General features: G+C 36.7%; 1 long non-coding RNA gene across 1 annotated transcript in view; it reads left to right on the forward strand.

The window, feature by feature from the left end:
• Nucleotides 1-15,578, forward strand: part of LOC106150023 — a 36,586-nt gene extending 21,008 nt beyond the window's left edge. The window contains exon 5 of the long non-coding RNA XR_001236547.1: nucleotides 13,631-15,578. This is a non-coding gene — a long non-coding RNA (uncharacterized LOC106150023). The remainder of the gene's footprint in view (nucleotides 1-13,630) is intronic.
• Nucleotides 15,579-19,569: the final 3,991 nt, after the last annotated feature.

The following is a 19,569-nucleotide window of genomic DNA, read 5'->3' on the forward strand; positions in this document are numbered from 1 at the left end:
AGAAGAAAGAATCACCCTGTGCAAAGAGAGAAGGAGTCCTAGGTTTCTGGAACCACCAGTGTGGATTCCTGACCTGGGGGTGAGATTAAGGAGTCTTTTGAGGACCCCACACTGTACAGAATGACTGTAGTGCAGAATGAGAAAGGAAGAGAAGAAAGAGTAATGCTTAACAGGTGAGCAGATATGAAAGACAGAAAATGCCCCCCCTCAAAAAAAAAAAATGATACCCATGTCCTCACATTGTAACTTTTAAGGCCTGCAAATACCTTTGCATGACAGAGGGCTTTTGTAAACGTGATTATACTGGGTTGGAGATAGGGAGATTATTGTGCAGTATCTGCGTGGGCTCGGTGTAGCCAGAAGGACCCTTATATGTGAGACAGGTGGGGGTGGAGTAGGATGGGGGACAGAGGGAGCTCTACTGCCCTGTTGGCTCTGGATGAAGGGTGATGAAGGGAAATGCAGGTGTCGCTGGGAGCTCTACAAAGCAGGAAAGCAGGTCTCCACAGTGCTGCCTGAGGACGCCCCCTGCTACCCACACCCTGCTCTCAGTACAGTGTGGCCCACAGCAGACTTCCAGACCTCCAAGACAAAACTGGGTTTTACCCTAAATCACTGACTGCTGGGTGTGACAGCAGCTGAGGGAGCTCACGAGCAGCTGGCACCAGAGCACAGGTGGAGCTGGGTTTGCTTCCTGAGGGGCACAGGATTTTCTTCCTGACTGCTGAGGAGATGATGAGGGATTGTAAGAAGGTGAGAGATTCTCATTTGCTTGGGTGCTTATTCTGGCAAATACAAGGAGCTGCAATTGAAGGAATGGAGGCAGGAAGACCAAGTCAGTGAGGCTCATATACAACCTGCAGGAATTAACCCCAGAGGGACTTTATTAAATAGTAATGCCTTACACATACATACTTACATTATGTGAGATCCAATAGCTTGTAAAGGAAAGATTTTATATTTTTATTTACTCAGGACTGTTAATCATGATAGTCCAAATTAGGAACTACCTACCTTTCCAGCCCTGAAAAGTTGGCTAAGTGACACAGGCCGCACCCAGTAGGGGCCTACTGAAGTTTCCACAAAAAATGATGATGGTATGTACGTATCTTCCTGCCAAGATCAATTTATACCCAATTAAGCATAGTTTGCACTTGGAAAAAGGTGATAAATGCTGTGCACATGGAATAACCATATTTACATGTCTATAAGATACATTGGGCATCTTTGGTGCTTGCCATGGAATGTCTGGCTATATGTGTGATTTACTTGGGGGCAGGAGGGTCATATCTTTTTCACATTTAATAAAAAACAAGTCTTCTTTAGGGGGAACAAAAGGCACACCTAAGGTTTTGCTTTTGTCTTCCCTCATATTCTATAGTACTTAAAAATGGACTATAATTTAATTTTTGACTCTGCTGAAGCCCCAAAGACAAGGATGAAGTCTCTAAAGATATACAACATGTTTGTCTCATAGAAATAAAGTATTAGTAATTACCTTCCATCCCTGAAGAGACAAAAAATGAGATGAGTCATTCAAGAACAGTGTTCCCTACAAGACAGAATATATTATCATGGAGATAAAGGCCATTTCCAGCAGGCTAGAGGCAAGGATAATGCTGATGACTAATCGTGACGCTATTTCTCAGTAACTGCCTCAATTATGCTCAGGATCCTAACCAGAATAAGCACTTCTGCAATTATTTATACACAGGGAAGCTATTTGCTTGGACCCTTTTAGGACATTTTTCCCTCTGGTCATAGACAAGGAGCCATAGGGGAAAAAAACCTAGGAAAGGAAGCAGAGAGAATGAGCAGAACAGATAATTGCACACTGTGATCAGGACGATGCTGTGCACAATGGGCCTTGATCCTGTGGGACCTGCTAGAACCTGTGCAGTTGGAACTACTCACCTGGGGGCAGCGGAACTGCTCACCCACTGGGCCATCATCTGACAGCTTTGCTGTGATTAAAATAGCCCGGAAATAATTAGTGGATTACTCGCTACACTTCTTTTCTTAATGGATTACAGAGGTTTGCAATAAATGTCTTTGATTTATCGGAGTCAACTTCAAATCATATTTTACCACTATGCACGTAATGTAAGATTCTGCTCCTTTTCCTTCCGCCTTTGTGTTATTATTGCCATATATTAGTTTATGTCACATTTTTAATACATTTCAGCATATGCTCCTTCTGTCTTATATGTAATTATTCTTCAGATAGAATGAAATGAGAAAAGGACCACTTACATGTTTCTGTACGCTTTTCACATTTGTTCTACTCTTCGTCAAATACTGGATATTATTCCTTTTATCTTTAAAATTTATCCTGTGATGTCTAATAGTAAAAAGATTCAGGAAATGAAACCTCTTGACATTCACTTGTCCCAAACAGTCTATATTTCGTGGTTATTTATGAAACTTTTTCAAAATCTTTCAAATTGGAATAACCTTCTCAGTTGATAGGATTTTGTGTGTATTTGTAAGTTTGTTTTTCCTTTTTAGCGTTATGAATATGCCTTCCATGTTTTGGCTTGCAAAATGTTGACTGAGAAGTTTGCTGTCATTCTTCATTTTTCTATAGCTAACATTTTTTTTTGTTCTGTTTATCTTACTCTGGGATGTATAGCAGCTTGACCATGATGTATTTACAAGTATTCTGCTGAGATTTTTTCTGACATTTTTGGAATCCTTTTTTTTTTTTTTTTTTGCATTAATTTTGGGAAATTCTTGGCTACTATCCTTGAAACATTTATTCTTTGTCTAGAGGGCATCCTGTTAAGTAAAATCAGAAAGAAAATTGTCACATATTTCTCTCTTATGAGGAATCTGAAGAAAAAATAGACAATATAAAAATAGAAAGGAGGGAATCTGAAATGAATAGATACTTCTCAGAAGAAGTATAAATGGCAAATAAATACATGAAAAATGTACAACATTACTGATCATTTGAGAGTTGCAAATTAAAACAACACTGAGATTCCATTTCACTCCAGAAAGAATGGCTGTTATTTAAAAAAATCAACCAATAACAAATGGTGGTGGGGCTGTGGAGAAAGAGGAACACTTCTCCACTATTGGTGGCAGTGTAGACTGGTGAAACCACTGTGGAAATCAGTGCGGAGATTCCTAAATAAACTAGGGTTAGCGGTCTCATTTGACCCATCTATTCCCGTTCTTGGTAAGTGCCAAAAAGAGTTAAAAGTATCATACCACAGCAATACATTCACACCCATGTATATAGCTATTTAGTAATAGCTAAATCTTGGAAGGAATCCAAATGCCCACCAACTGACAAATGGGCAGAAAAAAAGATGTGGTATTTTTATACAATAGAGTACTACTCAGTCATAAAGAAGGATAAATTTGAGATGTTTATAGCTAAATGGATGAACCTTGAGGCCATACTCTTAAGGGAAATAAATCACAAACATATGTGTAAATATTGCATTGTCTGTCTGGTGTGAGAAACCAAAATTGTAAATGAAAACCAAAATCTATAATAGATATTTTGAAATAGGAAGTAATTGTTCAAAAGGAAAGGGGAATTCAGAGAGGGACAGGAGGTAAATGAAGAAAATGAGAAGGGATTAAATGGAAAAAAGCTTTGAAAATAAGGAGGGAGGGAAGAGGGGCTGAAGAGAGGGGAAGGGAATGGGTAAAAAGAAGGAATCAGATATACCATGTATAGGTACAAATTCCACAGGATGAATGTGCTCATTATGCATATCTAAACTGTACCAATACACTTTGTTAAAAAAGAGAAAGTAGAAGGGAGGGGCCTGGCTTTGTCTATATCGTTACAACCGTCAGTATCTTTTTAAATGCTGAGCAGTGTGCGTGTGTGACGTGTGTGTACCACAACTTCTTTATTCACTTGTCCACTGATGGTCCTTTGCATCGCTTCCATGTCCAGGATACTGTGAATAAAACATGAATTCAGTCAAGTTAAACATACAAAATCAACATACAAAATCAGTTGTGTTTATTTACATCTGTAGGAATCTACCTTAAAATGAAATGAAGAAAACAATCCTATTTGTAATAGCATTAAAAATAAAATACTCAGGAATAAAATTAATAAAGGAAATGGAAGACATTTGCCATAAAACTATAAACACTTCATAAAATAAATTGAAGAAGACATCAATACATGGAAATATATTGTGTTCATAGATTGGGACAATTAATATTGCTAACATATCTCTAATGCCCAAAATGACATGCAGATTCAATTCAGTCTCTAGAAACATTGTAATGGCATTTTTCATAAAAATAGAGGAAAATAATTCTAGAATTTGCACAAAAACGCGAAGGTCCTGCGATGACCAAAGCAATCTTGAGAAACAAATGCAGAACTGGAGGCATCACACTTCCTAATTTCATACTTTCCTGGAAAAAGTATTCTTACAGCTCAGTTCAATGTCTCCTCCAGAGGTCTTCCCTTCTGTGTCTGGCATCACCTCCTGCTGAATCCCTCATCTCCAAACATGTTTCTTTCTTTATGGATTCTGGTTCCCTCTTTCTCCCAGAGCCAAGGTACAGTCATGGTCAAGAACACGCATAGTTACTAGCTTCAAGGCACACTACCAGTCCTTGTGGTTTCCTCCACACAGTGTATTGGCCTTTTTAAATCTTATTTCAAAGTACCTGATATCAGCATACCATCTGTTTCTTTCCAGCCGAGAACCTAGCACAGTGCTTTCTGAATCATAGATGCTGGTGTGTTAACTGGTACAATCATTTTATGGTAAGCTTCTTACTTCTTAATGAGGCACGTATACTATTCACTATGATTCCTCATGGTTTTCTCATCCTGGTCTTGTTGTTTATACAGCATTCATTGGCATACATGGATAATTTATTGTGATCAAGGCCCTATGTGTGTGCTGATAATGACAATCTGTATGGACCATAAAAGAGAAAAAGAACATTTGTTTACTTGTTGACTTATGCAACAAGTATTTATGAACATCTTTAAGGCACCACGTACATTGACATACTACAGATACTATGCCTGGCACTGGCCAGTTGATCACATGATTGTACTTTAGAAGAGAAAATAGAAGAGAAGAACAAACTTACGGCACCAGAGAACAGTCAAGGAGTGCAAATACAAGCCCATGATGATAACAATTGTACTCAAGTCTTGGCAGGTGCATTGGTTCATGCATGGAGTGAGAAAAGTCTGGTCTGAGGTCGCACACATGGCCAGGGTTGCCAACAAGATGAGAAGGAAAGCATTCTATATGTACAGGATGCTTTTGAGGCAATCTTCTGTAACACGGCTGGGGGCACAGACTCACTGGAAAGATTTCAAAATAAACATTGATTGAAATGTGGAGGAGGAAGTTATTGGATATAAGACAAATAACCTCTTAAAAAGGTTTAGTGTCCAAGAGAACTGGAATTAAAAACAGACATGGGACTGCATCAGACTAAACCTTGTGCACAGCACAGGAGTGAAATAAAGTAGAGTTTCAGTAGAGTGAAAAGAATCCTGCCAAATGGAAGAAAATATTTTCAGACTAGATACCTGTTGTTATGGCTTGGTTTGTCACTACATATTCTGAAGCTGAGGTTCAGTTCCCAATTTAACAGTACTGAGAAATAGTGGGACCTGTAAGAGGGATTTGGCCTACAAGGGAGTGAGTGGTTCTCACTGTCACAGGACTGCAATCATTATCATGAGAAGAAGTTGTTATAAAGCAAACTCACCACTTATGGTTTTGTCTCTTTCACATGCATTTTGCATGTCTTCCCAAGCACACTCCCACCGCGTGAGACCATCTGCTGCGTGATGACTCAGCACGAGGCCCATGCCAGATACAGATGCCCGATCTTGAATGTCCCAGGCTCCAGAACGTTGAGATAAATGAACTTATGTTTTACAAATAGCTGAGTCTCTGATATTCTCTTACAACATCAGAAAGCAGGTGAAGAAAAGGGTTAATATATAAAAATATATATAAGAAGCTCAATAGAAACAGAAAATTACCCAATAACTTGGTTTAAAAATGAGCAGAGACTTAAATAGGCTTTTATCAAAAGATCACACACAAAAGCAGACAGATACAAGGAAAAGTGATCATTATCACCAATCATCAAAGATATGCAAACCAAAACCACAATAAGATATTACTTTACACTTGTTAAAAAGGCTACCACATACCATTTATATGACAACTGTTGACAGACACAAAGGAAAATGTACTTTTGGTGGGAATATAAAAATTGTGTAAACCCTATGGAAAACAGTATGAAGATTTTGCAAAAAAATTTAAAAGCCTGCTTTTGTATTATCCTGAGTTCCATTCCTTGATGCACATCCAAAAGAATTGAAATCAAGATCTCAAGAAGACGTCTGGTTTTTTTTTTTTTTTTTTTTTTTTTGGTTTTTCTCCAGTACCAGGGACCGAACTCATGACCTTGCGCTTGCCAGGCAGGCGCTTTGCTGCTGAGCCAAACCCCCAGCCCCTTCAAGAACATGTCTGGCATGCTTATTGTAACATTATTCACAATAGTCAAGACATGAAAAAAATCCAGGTCACTTTTGACAGATTAATGGATATATAAAATGTTATATTTTACATAGAATATAGACAGAATATTACCCATTCTTTAAAAAGAAGGAAAACCTACCATTTGTGATGCGGAGGGCAGACCTGCCAGAGATGATGCTAAGGGAAAGATGGCCGTCACAGCAGGGCAGACACTGCCTGTCTCCAGCTGTATGGAAACATTTAAAATTGCTGAAGGAAATAGAAAATAGAGGATGGTTGTTGGGGCTAGAATGAGAAGTTATTCCAGAGTGCAAAGTTATAGTTATACAGGAGAATACAATCTATCGATATTCTGTACTACATAGTGCCTATACCTAAGAATATTACCTGTGAACTTAAAATTTTACTAAGAAGGCAGATCTCATGTTAACTTCTTACTACAAAAGAAGCAGAGACACCAGGAAAGCTTTGTAAGTTATAGACATGTTTTTTACTTTGATTGTATAGATGGCATCATAGATGTATACATATGCCTAACCTCATCAAACTATATGTGCTGTGCATGTACACTTTTTGTATATTATTTTTCTCAATAAAGACCTAAGGAGTAAAAATGACAACCAAACAGAATGAATTCCTAAAAATAACAAGTGACTATTAGCATATTAATGATATTCTATCTTTCAAGTAATAAAGCAAATTTCAGGTGAATATTTTGAATGAGTTTTTTTTAAATAAAATTTTCAACTATCTTAAGAACTATATTATTTGTGAGACAGGTCTTCTTGCATAGCCACAAAATGTTTACAATTTTTTTTGGTGGTACAACAGAAAAGAATGGAAATTAGCAGTGGCCTTTGTGATTTTCGTTTTTTTGTTTTTTGTTTTTTGTTTTTCTCCGGTACCGGGAACCGAACTCACGACCTTGCGCTTGCCGGGCAGGCGCTTTGCCACTGAGCTAAATTCCCAGCCCCTGGCCTTTGTGATTTTCTAAGGGAAACATCTTCTGCCTGGTTAATCTGATCTTCCGTAACAAGGTAATGGTGCTGAGAGATGGGAAGACAGTGACAGGCATAATGTATCATAACTTGAGCAAAGTTACAAGTTCTGTACAGCACAACACATCTATTTTATATTAAAAATATATTAAATGACAATTTCTAGGTACATAACCAGTTATGTTTCCTGGATAATATTTTGTGGACAAAACCTGTCTAGGCCAAGAATAAAAGAAGATTTCCTAAAAATAATGGACTAAGATGTTAGAACGTCAGAAAATGAAGCCATCTTCAACTCCTCCAACCCATCACTCACCTCACCCCTTAAATCTCATATGCCAATTCTATTATCGGATATCTCTGCTGGACTTCACAGCACATAGATGCACTGAGTTTATTGGCACAAAGTCAGAAAAATAGGCTTCTGATGTGAATTCCTCTATGTGTAAGCATCAGTGAAAAGAGGAACAACTGTAAAGAGTTTTTAACTATGGTTTTAACATCCCTAATCTAGAATCCCAAACCAAAACATTTTAAGCACTGACAGGATGACTCAAGTGGAAAATTCCATTCTTGACCTTATGGGATAGACCACAGTCAAAATGCAGATGCAATAGCAGTATTGTATAAAGTTACCTTCAGCCTATGTGTGTGAGGTGCATATGAAACATAAATTAACTTCACATTCATACCTATGTCCCATTCCCATAATATCTTCTTATGTCTATGCAAATATTCCAAAATTAAAAAGAATCTGAAGTCTGGAACACTTCTGGGCCCAAGGATTTCAGATAAAGTATACTCAATACATTTTTACAAAGTAACAGGGTAGGAGAATGCATAGACAATTCATCTTACCTTCTGCTCTACCATCCAACTGCACCTTTTGTAGGTTAGAAGACAAGGGTCCATTTCTAGGAATATTCAAACAGATTCTCTCAGCCACTCACTCAGTCCTAAACCAAGGCTCAGATTCCAGCTATCATCAAAATTTCCTCATATGTTGCACACAATGACCTACTGCCTCATCTTCATTCCTTTGCACATCCCCCCTAATCTTTACTGTTGTGCAAGTATTCTCTCTGGTATCTACACACAGCTTTGGTTGACATTCTGCTTTCAAGCTACTTTGCACAGTTTTGATTATATCATTCCTTGGAGAATCAGAGTTTCTCCAGTACGTTTATGTCAACCAAAGCTAAACAAGAACACTTTATATGATCTTTCATAATCTAGTTCAAATCTATTCATCTTCTTGGCTCCTCATAAATCATTCATGGCTTTAAAGTCATATGTATATAGAAGAATAGCTGGGATAACTGTACTGCTGAAGTCTGATGGTATATTGAAAGGAATAGTGAATGCTTAAAATTTTTTATATTTTGACCAATTTTGCATGCTTATATCTGGTAATATGAGCAACTGATTTGAGGACAACAATACATAATGGAACAACCATTGGTGAATTCCTACCATCTTCTCTAGTGAAACTCTGTATTATCTCTCATGTTTTATTTAATAATTATTTTGTTATTCTCTTTAAGGTTTGAACAATCTTCCATTCTTGCATCTGGTAATCTGAGCAAAGTAGTTGAAGATAAAAGTATGTAATATAACAACCACTGTTAATTCCTATCATTTTGTTTTAAAACCGTGTATCACTTTTGATATTCTTGCTTTGTTTTGTTTATGTCTGTGATGTTGGTATGTTGCTATTGTTCTTTTTTTTACTACTATATTTAAAATAAAAAATTCATTATTTCCTTAAAAATTCAAATACACTATAGTTCTTCTTTAGAGCCTTTATATTTATTATTTCTTTACCTTCAATGAATGCACATATTTTCCAAAGAATGCCATTTTTTTTGTCTTCTTAAAACAGAGTTTCTCTGTGCAGTTCAGGCTGGACTTGAACTCACTTTGTAGCCCAGGCTGGTCTTGAACTTGCAAAGATTCTCCTCCCTCAGCCTCCAGAGTGCTGGGACTATAGGCATGAGCCACCACACCCAGTAAGAATACCATTTTAAAAGACAAACCAAGAGCTCCATTTTTACAGAGACTCTTCTCCAGCTCTTCTGGTTGGAAAAAAAATCTTTTGATTGGAAATTTAAAAACTCACTGTTTCTCATAGCAATCTTAAGCCACTGAACAAATTGGTTTATGCTCAGACTTTCAGAGTGTTTGAACAAATGGAAACAATATCTTTCATGTTTCATAAGTATCACTCATGCAACTCATGAAAATAGTCAATATGGGGCAATAGCAAAAAAGAGAGTAGACAGAGTGCTATCAGGAGCAGAAGAAAAGAGTTGCCCCAGGTCGATAGCAGTAGTGTATGGAGTTATTAGTTTCTGGATGTATTTTAAAGGTAACACTGACATGATTTACTGAGAAATAGCACTTGTTGAGTAATTAAAAACAAAATAAATTAGAATTATTCCAATGTTATCATTCTGAATAACTAGAAGATTGGGGTGGGTATTAATTGAGGTAGGTAAAACCTGGAAAGTGGTCATGATGGCAGAGATGAAGAGCTCATAGTTAGACTTGTAATATGTGAGTAAATCAGTAGATGTAAAATTACGGGTTTTAGTAGGTCACTGTATATGGAAGTCTGGTATTAAGGAGAAATATCTGCTTTGTAAATAAAAGGGCCAAGAAGTGAACTTTAGGAGTTGCCACTATCAAATGGTATGATATTTGAAGACTAGAGGCCTTGCAACTAAGTAAGATCTCATAGAGTGTAGGTGCAGACAAAAGAGGTCATCAGGAGGTTGATCTTGGTGCAGTCTGTTGTTAAGGGATGAAGATAATACAGAAAAGGAGAAGGAGACAAAGTGAAGAGAAAGGGGATGGTGTGTGTGGCAGAAGGATATAACTATGTAGCAACCTGAAAGCTAAGTACAGATGATGTTAAAGGTAGGAGGATTGGGGCTGGGGATTTAGCTCAGCGGCAAAGCGCCTGCCTTGCAAGCGCGAGGTCGTGAGTTCGGTTCCCGGTACCAGAGAAAAACCAAAAGGTAGGAGGATTAACTGTTCAAACATCCCTAAAAGACAAAATAAGATGTACTTTAGAACACAGTCTTTAGATCCAACAACACAGCAGTCCTTGGTGAATTGACAGGAAAAGTTTGAGGAAAAGTGATGGTGTGAACCTTACCAGATTGGGTTTAAAGTATGAGCATAGAAGAATTGGTGAAGACAAGTGGTAGTGAAAAGAATAAGATGAATATATCCTTTGCAGTGTGAAGAGATAGGCATGTTTGATGGTAGTGTTACTTTGGGGCAATATTCTAGTAGAACCAGAAAAACTAGTGATGTAAAAGTCAATGAGTAGATAATGTCAGTTATGTCCTTAACTAGGAAGGGTGGGTATCTTTAATAGTTAAAATGGAAGGGTGAATGGATTCAAATATGGCAAGAAGAGGGCCACAATGGAATACGGCTACTGATACTGGCAGGAAGGTGAAGCAACAGTAATATCTTGTGGAATTACTTTTGTGATTGCTTCTGCTTTTTAATTAAAAGAGCGTATAGGAGTAAGGATCAGAGAAGTGGATGCTTATAGTTTGAGAAAAGAAGAGATAGTGTAATTAATGTTTATGTGAGTAATAGAATGATTAGGAAAAGAAAGGGAGTTTTGAGGTGTTCTATGGTCCATCTGAAGTTCACAGTCACCAGGGGTATGTGCATATAATGGTCCCCCATGTAGTCACCTTTAGCTGCATATATATTAAATTAGAGTTGGAGAAAACTGGATCTAAAATTTGGTGCTTTGCCTAGTGAGTGATACGATTAAAAAAAGAAGGAATTTGGAGGGTTTTAGAGGTTTATGCAAGAAATGATTATAATAATTCTTATGAAAATTAAACTGGGTGCACTGATCAGAGAATGTCATGCAAATAAGAAACAATGCAAAGTCAAAGACTACCCAGGGATTACTGATTCTCGTTCTGATTGTTGAATGACTTGGGAATTGGACAACATTTGGACAGACAGGAGGTAGACCTGGATATTCCAACTCTCACTCTAGTTCCTCTAAATAAATGTAAGGGAAATGACACTTATTTCTTATAGTTCATTGCCTGATAGGAAGGGACAAACCCACCATGTGTGGGAAGTAGAGGAATTAACTAGTATTTCATGCACACTTCTTTGTGCCAAGAACTTCCCATGTGGTATTTCATTTAGATCTTGCAAAAGTGCCAGTGAGCTAAGTATTGCCATTCCCATGTTACAAAAAAGGAAATTGTATCTCAGGAACTTGCCTAGTGTTGGCAGACATAGAAACATTCAAATCTTAGTCTCCTGACTTCACAAATTCTTATTATTATCACTAAGTCTGAGTTGATTAACTTAAGATATATATGTAAGTAGAAAGCTTATCAAATGCACCGGGCATTAGTTTTCAATTCTTTAAGTTTTTCCAGTGACATAACTTATAATAGGTAGATATTTAATAGGTTCACTTTATTTCTTCATATTGGAAAAGCATGCAGTAAATATGAAATACCAACACAGATGGCTATGGTAAAATGCGAGGAAGAAACTCATAGAATATATGCATGCTGTGCTATCATTATATTTTATAACACCAATACTATGTGTATTTATAAATACGAACAAACTACATCTGGAATAAAGTAGAATGATTGCTAACAGAAATTGTATCTACCTAGAGTACTGGCATTGAGGGTATGGGGTAAATATTTAATTTCATTTCTTGTTATATATAGTATTTTTTTGAAACTCTGAAAATATATTTGAATGAGCATAAAGTGCATGGATGTGTATACTAGAGTGTTTTGAGTTCTTCAATAAGTCAGTAACATCAGAATCCATGCTTATGCAGTTTTATCAGTTATTAGGTTTGATGGTTGGTACTATCATTCAATTAACTGAAATGAATAAGTGTCCCAAGCTAAACGCAATGCTGCTGAATACACAGTACAAGATAGCAATGAGATGACACCTACACTTCTTTATTCTTCTAAATAGTTATATTCTTTGCCCTCAGTATTGAAAACCCACTGACAGTCAAGATCCGGCATTTGCATCCTGATACTTCCTTCCATTCTAAGGCACAGAATAATTTGGGGGAAATTTCACTTTTCTTCATTTAGTCTTGCTGTTGAGAGAATGAGGAGCCTGAATTAGATCAGCAGTTTCAATTTGGCCTCAGAGCACTTTAGCCATCCGTTATTGGGGTGAGTCACCTCATTCTTATAAGCTTCAAGTTATCGTGTCTGAAAATGATGGAAAGAGCAGTGATTTCTTTGCAGAGAAAACCCAAAATAGCACTTAGGAAAGCACAAAGAGAAATATTGTCCCTGAGTAAAATCTCAAAGAACAGAGTCTTAGGACTCCAGCAGAAGTCGGGATAACTAATATCTTTATACCTTCCACAGCCTGTTTGGTTTCCCTTTGAGAACGTGACACTTTATCCAGGCCTCCACAGCATATACTCTGTAAGTACAGAAGGAAGACATGAAGTCATTTCAGAGGAGAGAAATGTGTGAACTGTTAAACAGAAGGAAAAATGTGTTCAAATTTCAGTTTATTTCTGTGCCAAAATATTCCTTTTAGATGAGTATGAACTCAGAGTCCAAACCAGACATAAAGAGTTTAAAGGTCAAAGCTGCTTCATCATTTCTCTTTTTTATAAGCAAATTCTTATTAAACATAATCCCTGAGTAATGCAAAGCCATAGTTCATTGATGGGTTCTTAATATGATGGAAAAAGCTGACTTTCAGATTATTGAATTTGTAAGACATAATATAATGAGTAGAAAAGCAGAGATGAAAAATGTGTCCCTCTTTACCAGAAATGAGGCCAGATTTTTTTCTTTTGCTCAGACTTACAAGCATTTTTATTTTTCCATTATAATTTTTACTACTTTATTAGAGACAATTATTCACGACCGTGAATTTGAATGACTATTATGGAATTGTTGCAAGTATACCAATCTCTTATTCTTCTCCAGTTTCTGTGGTGAGCTCACTTCCTGCAATCATCAGTAAATACTTTAAATGCAACCTTGAGGATAGCCTTGGGATTTCTTGGAAACATTCCCTGATAAGTTCTAATGTAAAAGCACAGTAAAACACTCCTGCTCTTTGTTCTAGGCAGCAATGACAAGAATAAAAGGCAAGAAGCGATGGGAATTCTAAACATGGGGTCAAGCCCAGTAAAGCTATGAAGGAGTAAATATGCACAACTGGTAGAGGGACGTATGTGGACTTGATGCATTACCCTTTATATATTGACCATGTTCATAAATAAACAAAAAATTAAGTGACACTCAAGAAAATTCTTCAGTGTTACTTCTTTTTATAATTCAGCCAAAGTCCTAAAATTCTCTCCTAACTAAATAACAAGAAGACTTCAAAGTTTTGAAAATCTCATTGATGGATTAATCAGCTTTCCATCACTGGAACCAAATACCTGACATACACAGTTTGGAGGAGGACAAGTTTACTTGATGCACCATTTTAGTCTACGATCAGTTGGTTACAAGGCAAAAACATCATGGCTGAGGAGTATGGCAGAGGAAAGCCATCAACTTCATGGCACCTAGAGGAAAGAATTTCATTGAGTTGAAAGCAAAAGGTTGGCAGGGATCTGTTACTTTTGATGGTTCTAAGGTGGTATTTAGTTCCTTGCCTTCTTCTGCTTTTAAAAACCATGTGAATTCCTTGGTTCATGGCTCCTTACACCATTTCCCAAGTCATCAGTGCATTGTGTATGTGATATATGTGTGTGGTTCAGAGATAGACTATGAAAAATACCATACAGAGAATTACAGTGAATCTGGGACAGTAGGTATTCACTCTGTGGAACAATATCCAAGTTTCATGGAAGAGCCTAGGGCTGGAGAAGAAAGAATCACATACCTTAAATAATGAGAGGCCAAAGAAGGGCAATAACCAATACTGACAATGGCGTTTAGAAAAGATTTGTGGATTAGAAGAACTCCAAACTTACACTTAGATGGTTAATGTGTAGTTAAATTAGTACTTAGCATGTATACATTTGAGAATTAGCAAAAATAAATTGATAAATAGTTAGATATAAACTTATTAAAGGCAAATTGCAGGTATTATTTGCTATTGCCATTTTTTATGATATTGCTTTAAAATATTTGTTGACCAGACTTATACTTCTAAGCTCTGTGCTCAACAGACTTGGTGTGGTGGTTGTTCGTGTTATGTCAATTTGACTTGAGTAAAAAATTGCCTAGCACAGTGATGGTGAACCTGTTAAATCTTTCAATGGTAGCAAACAACCAGTTATGGTATAGGTTCACCGCCACTGACTAGCAGAATATTACTAAATTATGAGTGTGCCTGTGGATGGCTGACATGTAGACTATCAAACTGAAAAGAGAAGAGCCACACATTTGGGTGACACCAACCAAGAGATTTATAGCATAAGCAGAATGAAACGGGAAAGAAGAAGAAAGGATTTCACTTTTGTAGGAGCTTTGGTCTTCACCATTGCTTTTGGATGTTGATCTACAGTTTCTCCAACCTTCTAGTACACACTCTTTAGCCTTCCAACCCAGACTCACACAGTCACTCCACAATGAGTTTCCAAGCCTTCAACCTTTGATTGCTGCTGGATCCTCTAGCTCTCTAGCACACAAATGGCCATTTTGTACTCTTTCACCTCTGATGGCACAGATTACCATTGGGATTTTTCTTTTTCTGATCATGTAAGCCTACCTAATGAACCCTTGTATGACAATACATCTATTAAGTATGGATGCTGTTCCTCTGAAGAACCCTAACTAATATACTTGGATACCCTCTTTTGTGAACAATGTAGTTTCTCGGAAAGTCCTTTAGGAATCAACACGCATTTTCCTCTTTATCTCTCCCTCTGCTGCACTGCTCCAACCAGAGGCTGCTCTAGCCACCCAGGTCCTAGGGCAAGTGACACAGGCAGGGTTTCAGTTCCCTTGCAAAGGATGAGTAAGAACTATGTCATTATGGATATACCAAGTTACCAAGTTGTTGTTTACAAGTTCCTCAATTCTAAATGTTAAAACTATTTATACTTTGATAAGTCATTCCAATTTCAAGTCAAGTTTCTTCATCTATAAAATGAGTTGCAAACTCTGTGTCAAAAATTATGTGTATATAATTTCTGTGCATTTTATATATTGGTGTATAGAATGGAAATGAATAAAATAAACTGTATTAAAACAAATACAGAGCCTGATATTCTATAAAAGTTAATGTTTCCAGCACTTGGGAGGCCGAGGCAGGAGGACTGTTGCTAGTTTGAGACCAGCCTGGGCCACAAAGTGAGATCAAGGCCAGCCTGAACTGCATAGCAAGACCCTGTCTCAAAAAGACAAAAAAAAAAAAGTTAATGTTATGCAGCAGAGATTTAATATGTATCAAGAAGTGCTAAATCTTGTGCAGTAGACAGTGACCATTTGGAACTCTCAGAACAGGAAGATCTTGCTGATATTACTTTAGGCAGCATTACAGAAGATTTCTATGAGCTGAGCTCTACAGGTTAAGTAAGGACACAACAGACCAGCTATCTTTCCTTTATTCTCTTCCCTCCACCCTCTCCTTTCCTTCTTTCCTCCCTTGATTTACTTACAAGGGGTAGTTGAAAGATACAATGAATGTTCAAATTTTAAAAAGCTCATTACATATAATATATAATATAACAACCACTGATAATTCCCATCATTTTGTTCTGAAACCCTGTATCATCTTTATTGTTTTTGCTTTGTTTTGTTTTTGTCTATGTTTTTGGTATTTCACTACTGTTCTTTTTTGTTATTCTCTTTAAAACAAAATTTTTAAAAAGCTCATTATAATAAAAGACATTTTGCTGAGAATTATGTGTGCTTGAAGTGAGGGGGATCCTTTGAGGATGATTAATTGCAATGCATCTTTTACTGTAATAAACTTTTTTATGTAAACACTTACAGTATTTTATGATTACCTTAAATGTTTATTACAATTCCTGTCAAATAAAGCCATTACAATGGTGTGTCTTGATCCATCTTATTCACTAGATCTGATACTATATGACTTCTAACTCTCCCCCAAGGTCAAAATGATTAGCAAGGGGCTTTTGAATGGATTCAAGCCTCAAGGAAGCCATGACAGTCTGAGTAAAGACACTCACAGAGGAGGACTTTCAGAATTGCTTCAGAAAGTGGGAAGGACACTGGGATAAGCGTGTTTGAAGCAAGGGGAGTATTTTGAGGGGGGATTAATGGCAATGCGTTTCTTACTATAATAAAATTTTAAAAATCAAAATTCATTGTATGCTTTTACTGCATCTTGTATTTTAAAAATCATTGGGCAAACCTAATAACTGGCAATAGCCCGGCTTTTGTTAGGGGATTAATGGCAGTGTCCAGTGCAGAGTGGAAATCCCATCTACAAATCCAATATGGGAGTGGGGTAAAGGGGTAACAGGTTATCACACAGGAGATCAAGAATATGAGTGGGTCTGTAGGAATGAACATTAGTTTTTCGCTAATAAGAAAGGAAGTAGAGATATAGAAAGAGATCCTATTTTATCAATAGCTTATCTTATGCATATAGATTGGTATAGACATAAAAATAATCATATTTGTATGTGTTTCCACTGACAGAGGCTGGGTGATCTAATAATACAGTACCAATTTGTCCACCTATAATGTAGAATTTATTTCTTGGTCCCATGAAGATAGAGCACTCTACAAAGATTTAAAATGAAACAAAACAAAAGGCATTTCAGAAGGACAGATAGCACCCAGGAGAGTTCTAGGTGAGCATACCTACTAGAAATACATCAAGGTGCCACTCACCTTCAGACTGAAGAAGAATTTCTGTTACATTAGGAGGCTTAAAGAAGCATTGTATACCAACATATTCTACAGCTAAAAATGTAATAACAAAAAAGAAATATCATGCAAGAAAGAAACCATTATTTTACCTAATCACATTTCAATAGGAATTAAATAGTTTGGCTTTGCAAAGAGGTAGAGCTTCAGTAAAGTGAAGCAGAAAATCATGTTATAAGAAAAATTAAGACAAAATCCACAGAATTATGGAAATGGAAGCTACATAAAAGAGAAAAGTCATACTGGTGAATAAAAAACATTGAGATGTAAGGCTGCATATGCTCAAATAAAATAGTGTAGACCAAAATATGCAAAATACTTTCAGATTTCACAGGAAAGAAGTGAAATTCAAATTAGTAACTCAAGTTACTAATTTAAAAGGAGATTAGTAATTGGTTCAGAGATTTAAAATATGTAATATTTTAAATTCATGAATGTGTCCTCAAATTTGTTAATGAAAGTAAAGATGGTTAAAAAATTATAAACTATTAAAATATAAAATAACTATAAAAGAGTTTGTGTGTATTGAGCAGGATAACTGGGCAATTCCTGTATAGTCTATGAGACAGAGGCTCTGAGCCATTGCTAATCATAGGCCCTAAAAATATCATCATGTCATTGTAGTTTGTGAATTAAGACAGGCTTTGGTTCACATCTGTCTCACAATAAGATGAACACTGTGCTACATTAATAGTTTCTAGGGCTCCAAAGTGTAGAGTAGATTGGAATAATTCTTCTAAACTCAGAGAAAACTTGTTCTACATTGTACCTCTGTGCAAAAATGTGTACAGTAGCTCATGTATTTGTATGGGTTTGGGAGCAACAGTATACCATCTAGCTTATACCATATGTCATAAACCATGGTTGGGAGCATATGCAAATCCAATTTCCAAGTGGCCTCCAAGCCTGTAAGCTCCCACTGAGCCCTGCACAAAGGAAGATTCTATTTCAGGTCCAGCACATACTTGAGATGATCACATGGATCTTCTGAACCAGCTAATACTAACAGAAGGATCTGTGGCAGGCCACAATGATCTGAGAAGCCTCTAGCATGCACACTGATATCAGTGCATGTTTTCAGATACCTAAAGTCGGTAATAACTACTTGAACCAGAATTTTGTACTTCATTTTTTCCATATTTATTTTTTCTAATTTAGCACTCTGCTATATAGTGCCATCATGAGAAAACATGCTTTCTGTTAACTATTTAAGGATAACATAAGAATTTTATAAGTCTGGGGCTGGGGATTTAGCTCAGCAGCAAAGCGCCTGCCTGGCAAGCGCAAGGTCGTGAGTTCGGTTCCGGTACCGGAGAAAAACCAAAGAATTTTATAAGTCAGTGAAACAAAGAACTACTTATAATTTTATACTATTATAATATTTTCTAATTCCTTTATAAACATGATATCATGTTGCCTCAGTTACCACATTCAATGTGTTAGCATTTTTATTATTTCACATATTGGCAAACTAAGGTTCCAAGATGCTGATTTGACCTAAGTTCCCAAGGTAGTGAGTAGTGGAGTGGTTAAAAGTCTGGGGAAAGCAGTAAAGTGCCTCAAAATGATGTGACCCTGTAAATACTCCCATAGATATATATAAGTCCTCATAAGTATCCTTGCACAACAGATTACATCCTGTTAATTTTGAACTCCACCTATTTCATAGATCATTACATGGTCTACAGAGGTGAGGGATGCAGAGAATGTTAATATAGTTTGATTCTCATCTGAAATGTAAAATGTTGCCATCACTAGTGATTTTTATATGAAATAGTAGAGAGAAGAAAAGAGGGGTGAATTAAGAAAACATGTATCACCACATAAGTCACCACATATGTAGCTGTTTAGCAGAAATTATTAAACAACTCATAGTTATATTCTACCATTACTTTTGCTATTCTTTTCATCTCTTCTGACAGATAATCAGTTGGAAATTTCTTCTTGATGGTATAATCAATGCCTTTATTCACATAGGATCCGTATTCTTTTTGTGGATCTGTCTTTGTTGAATTGCTATCATTACCTATTGAGTGACACGGTGGGGAATGAGGTATCAAAGAAAAGACAAGTACATTCCTTGGATTTCATACATTGTCTTTTGTGAGATGTGTGCTTCTTTACAGTTGTGCTTTATTAACATAATTTCTTTTTGATAATCTGGATCAAATACCCCTGCAGGTATAGGAACACTCTTCTCTTCAT

This window comes from Chinchilla lanigera, unplaced genomic scaffold (genome assembly GCF_000276665.1).
Source record: "Chinchilla lanigera isolate Chin_1 unplaced genomic scaffold, ChiLan1.0 scaffold00060, whole genome shotgun sequence".
NCBI lineage: Eukaryota > Metazoa > Chordata > Mammalia > Rodentia > Chinchillidae > Chinchilla > Chinchilla lanigera.